The sequence below is a fragment of the Cupressus sempervirens genome, chromosome 3, assembly GCF_028749045.1.
Source record: "Cupressus sempervirens isolate cs-2001-9-10 chromosome 3, ASM2874904v1, whole genome shotgun sequence".
Lineage (NCBI taxonomy): Eukaryota > Viridiplantae > Streptophyta > Pinopsida > Cupressales > Cupressaceae > Cupressus > Cupressus sempervirens.
The window spans coordinates 889,087,026-889,093,007 of record NC_143120.1 but is presented as its reverse complement, the minus strand read 5'-3'; positions in this window follow the sequence as shown (position 1 = coordinate 889,093,007).

The window sequence follows — 5,982 nt, the reverse complement described above, 5'->3', positions numbered from 1 at the left end:
AAAAGCACAAAAGGGTTGCCTTGTGGAGCCTTCAATGCTTATGTCCTTTAGACCCCTCCCCTATTTAACATGGCGCTGAGCTTGCAACCACAGGGTGGAACAAGGGGCCGACGGATTAGTGAGTCCAATAACCCAAGATAGTTAATCAGATCTATCACTAAAGACTAAGCCTGCTAAATGAATACTAACAGAGATTACACCCTAGTATGAGTTTATGCATGTGTTGTAAAACAGAAGTACAGAAGGAAACACACAAGCTCGACACGAAAGATGTTTTTTTTAGATCCAAATGAAATGTTATCAGCTGATGAAGATTACCTGGTGATCCTCGCAACGTGCTTAGTAGATTCTTACCTATTCCTGACAACTTTAGCATGCTTTTCCCATTATTCCTGAAACCGCTACTATGATGTTCAAAAAAATCAAGACAAAACACAAAAACACTAGAAACTGCTAACAATCAACAAAAAAATCAAAAAAACACGCAAATCAATGCACATCATCAGAGATTTGCCTCTGTCAGCAGAGTTTTGCGCGAAATTCCCGACAATCCGCGCAAGTTTTACGGCCCGCGCGAAATCAAATCCGGCTCGCGCGAGATTAAATTTAGCTCACGCGAAAAAATAAAGTCTCGCGCGATGTGGAAAGAATCTTCACGCGAAGATTCGAACTTGTACGGAACAGTACGGACAGAGAACAAAAAAATGATTAGAAAAATACAAAAAGAGGCCAAAAAAATTGATTTTCCCTGCCCTACGGTGGGCGCCAGAAATGTATGCGTGAAAATGTGGCCTATGCTAACACACACACACTTCAACACGGTCCTTATTTGTGGATTCATCGTGGAATGAACATTGAATTGTACATCCAAAATTTTCCCTGCAAAGCGACCTATTGCCTTCTATCTAAAGGGATTTTTCCTGTTAATATCCTCAGAATCGAGGTGTAGGCAACCAGACCCTCTAAGAACGAAGGATTTGACAATGGAATTAAGCTAAGAATGAGTATACGGATTAATCTAAGAAAATGAAAGATGCAATGTAATCTAAGAACAAATGAAGCAAACTAGATTAAGCATATGCATGATTAAACTAAAATGAGATTAAACTAAAAATGAGAATGTGTGCAAGAAATGTAAGTAAATATGAGCATGAACTTCAACAGCAATTCGATAGCAAATCAATTCATCCTCCCTCAAATGAAGAGATGAGGGTCTCTTAAATAGAGTTTCCTGGAATCCATCAATGGTTGAGATCGATTCAGATCAACGGTCAGGATTGAAGATGAGTTTCAGTCATAAAGGGAGATTCCCAAGTTAAAGGGAGTTAACAGACTTAATTTGAGATAAATAAGGAGTTAACTGTTTTAATTTGAGTAGAAAAAGGAGTTAACTGTGTTAACTCATTTTTTATCAATAGTGAACTGGAAATTCCCCTTTTTTGAACTGAAGAGAGATTTTGTTGAGATATTTAATTTAATAAAATGAAATATGCTCTCATAATTACTTTTTCTATTTAATTAAATAATCTTTAATTAATTAGAGACACTTTTGTTTAATTAAATAACTTTATTTAATTAATTAGGAACGTCTTCCCATTTAATTAAATAACTTTGTTTAATTATTTAGAAGTAAGTACTCTATTTAATTAAATAATTTCTTTTAATTAATTAAAAATACCTTTCTCATTTAATTAAATAATTACATTTAATTAATTAAGATAGGCGTATTTATTAAATTAAATAAATTTAATTCCATAGTATATTAGCCTTAGGATATAATTTAATTTAATTAAAGTATAAATGCTTAATAATTAAATTAAATATTAATCAAGTAGGTTTAATGCAACTAATATGAGTACATACTATATGAATTAAATAAGAAATATGATGAATGTAGATTAGGGTTTTTCTGCATCTGACAATTAAGTCAAGTAGCGAATAGCAGAATGAGAATTGCCTATTAGAATAAGACTTTGGAATTATCAGAAATATACTAGAATTGGTATAACGGCAATGAACCAATTTTGGGGTATTACACCATGCATTGGGAGCACATTTTGACGACAAGTTTACTCCGACACATGCCTGGTGAAGGGCCAATTTCCATTTTTGACGCCTCCATGCACTTCCACTTTGACTGATGGATTCCTCTTACTTTCTCTCACATGCTTTCATTGTTTTTGACATGTAAAGGGCTCATGCATCCAATTAATGAATAAAATATGGATGGAGTTCCTCTAAGCACCTGTTAGATTATTAGTTTGTATATATTCAGTTTGTTTTAAATGTTTTAAAAGCATTTTATTGCATTAAGATATCTCTCACTCTTAACACAAATTGAGGAGATGATTTTTTATAAATACCCCATTATAAAATGTAACAAAGGTCGTCGTTCTTATGCAATAAAGTTATGCTTTTGGTGCTAGCATTCAGAGTGTAGTTATTCTTGCCTAGATGTGTCATTGTTTTGTGGATTTTATTCATGAGATTGTGATTCAGCCAAAAGTTTATTGTGTTGCTTCTGCTTGTGCGATCTTTTAGTTCTAGTGTTTTCTACAGATATATGAATTTCGTTGATGTAATGAGCTTGAGAAGAGATCATCCTATTGTATCTACATAGCTTTTTGTCTCGCATGAGCGCGCTTTCTGTGGCTTTGCGATTTGATGAAGAGTGAAACATCATTAGATTTGTTAAAGATTCTCATCGACGATTGCATCAATGGATTCTAGGAAGCACTTCTCCTATTTTTGTTAGTTTCCTACTGATTTCTTCAAAGGTTTAACTCACAGCGTGTTGTGTTCTGTAGCTTATGTCCATTTAGGAATTTTAATTTCAAGTCATTTGATTTCATATTATTTTCTTTCAGTTTCGTTATTTGCTTTGCTAACCCCTTGTTAGAATAGGACCTCATAGTAGCTGCATTGTTAGAGTTGCATTCGTTGAAAAATAGAAAATACAAAAATATTGTTCTTTTGGTGTGATATTTTGAGACAGTGAACAGATTTTACTTCAATTCCAAGATAAAAGGGTTTTAGAACCAACAAAGGCCTCCTCGTGAACACTCACATTTATCTTCTACTGACCGAATTTTGGTACATTGCAAGACAAACACTAAACCTTGGAGCGGATGCTTAAAAAGATTTGCTTTTCAAGAGAGGAAACTTTTAATCCATGATGAATTGTTTAATAGCAATATAAATCATGGAAACAATATGGAGATCAATTTAAAAGTTTCAAAGTCTAATAAACTTGATTGTTCATACAGACAAAAAAAATATTATTTCAAATATAATAATTGCCAAATTTTCTTAAAGAGGTTGAATATTTGATTTATAAAGGACTTAATTCTAATTTATAAATGATATATTGTAATGAAACAAAAAGAGTTATAACAAGGGAAACAGTCTTTAAAAGTCTTACTATAAATTGGTATGTATTTCTAATAAAATTATTTGTTGTCTAATAAATACATTAGTCATGTGACATGGTGATATTATTGAATAATTTCAGCCTATTTATAAAACTGAATGAACAACCTACATTCCTAAAATATTACAAAAGAGATTGACAACAAACTGTTAAGGGCCCATTTGGTTACAAGCATAGGAATAGGAAATTAGAATGGGAATGAGAGTGGGGAATGTATTTTAGTTTTAAACATTCACTCTACTCAAAAAGATGCATTTCATTTTCTTTTCATTGCTCAAACATCAACCAAGGTTTGGCATTGCAATTAGAATAGCATTCATCATTCCACTATGAATGGCATCAATTTTGCATGATGCAAAATTTCTCTATGACATCTCAAGAATAAAAACAAGATTAGGTTGCAATCATCCTAAATGCTATCATCAATAGGGTCATGCTTCTAATTAAGGAAACACCTTATGTGCATTATGTAATATGAACATCAATAGAATAAGAGTTATAGGGTTACAATCTAATCTTGAAGGTACATTATGTTGATTTCTATGTTATATGGAGTTTTTTTATGCCAGATTTGAACTTAAATCAAGCGCATCCATGGGCAACAAAAACTATACCAATGAAGTGCACAATACATTGAGAATTTCAAAGATATTGGGTCTCTGCAAAAGATAGTTGTTTCATCACTTGTGCATCAAAGTCTTGAGAAGAGGAGGGTAGTCTAATGGATATCTGGCCAAAGTCCACACACTACAATGACTACTATAGCCTGAATAGGCCAAGAGTAACCAGCATAAGAAACTTGGCAAGTGATCATCTCCCACAACATCATTCCAAAGCTGTATACATTGCTCATGAGAAGAACATGGCTTACAAACCTAAGACTTATTATATTCGTATTCTCCATTCTAATAACTAATATTTTTGAGAATGGACCTATATTCATTTTGGACCAAAATAAGAATATGTATTGCTATGCTCCATTCTCATTTCCCGCACCAAATGAAGAATATCCAGTTGTATTCTAATTTTCAATGACTATTTTGGTTGTATTCCAGCAACCAAACTAGCCTTAAGGGTTCGTTTAACTACAAGAATATAAATATGGGAATAGGAATACTTATTCTCGAATAGAAAATTGAGGTACGTATTCCTATTCTTGTTTGGTTCAGCTAGAATTTGATGGGGAATTCATGGACCCGAAAATTTATGTTTTCTAAAATAAATAGAATTGGAATAGGAATACATTTTCCTATTCCACCTATTTAGGTGGAATAGAAAATGCTCATTTTTGGGCCAAAATTGGAATACGTATTCTAATTTTATTCCTATTCCAATTCCGATTTGGTGCATCCAAACAAAGAATTCAAAATTTTAAGAATTTACATATGCCTATTCCACTTGTATTCCTGCTCCCAAACGGACTTGACAACACACTAAGAGAATTTGATGATGCAACAAGAACAAGAGTAGTGGACAAGTGGACTACTCTAGAGAGCTAACTGGATCTAAGATAAAGATATACAATTAGTCACTTGTTCAAATTAAAACTCTATGACACAACTATAATTAAACTAGACTCTTGTTGCCAACAACTCAAACTTAAGTTACCACATTTGCAACTATTTATTTATTACTCTAAAAATAACATAGTTCACCAATCCATGCACATAAAAGATAAAATGGTGGCTGTCACAAATCTACGGCAATGGAAGCACAACAGCCTTAAGAAGTGTATCAGACTTATATAACACGTGAGAGCATCCTTTGTTCAAAGAAGTATTGCATTTTTTCTTGGCTTGCAGAGGCGCCCCAAAATGATATATGATACGAAAACTATATTGAAGTCTCTATTCATATTCTAAGTTTCTTGTGATCCCTTTCCATTTCACAAATCAAGTCAGTCACCTCTACAGTTTACAAAAGTATGTCCGACTTGGATGAAATTCGAGATGTTGGATGAAAATGTAGATGGAGAGGTGAATGTGGGTGAACTATGTGCCTTAGGAATATCAATGTACACAAATTATGTGAGATCTTTTCAAATAAACAATGACAAAAATGAACTATAAGAGAATTTTTGCAGCCTTTGATTTCAAATAAACAATGGCAAAAATGAACTATAAGAGAATATTTTGCAGCCTTTGATTTCCATATTTGGTTGAGTTTACTCCACCCTCAACCATCAAGATGATGAAGAAAGAGTCGAGTCCAAGGATATGGTGCAGGCGTTCAAGGTTTTTGTTAAAAAAAATAGAAGGATTTATTTTTGGGGGGTCATATTTAAGAATCTCCCCACCTACGCAATGACTAAACGGAAGGTTTATGAACAAATCCTAAAGCAGTTCAAAAGAAAAAAAATTGTAATATTTAGATGGCATAAATAGGCATTTTGTATAATTTTAAATGATAGTTGAACATGATTTGTTTTAATCGTTATAGTGCCTTGAATAAAGAAGGACACATGGTACTATGCAGACACATTTGCAAAATAGTGAAATATAGCAGCTACATGCAAGCTGTTCAATCGACCCCTCAAAGAGAATTGAATATCA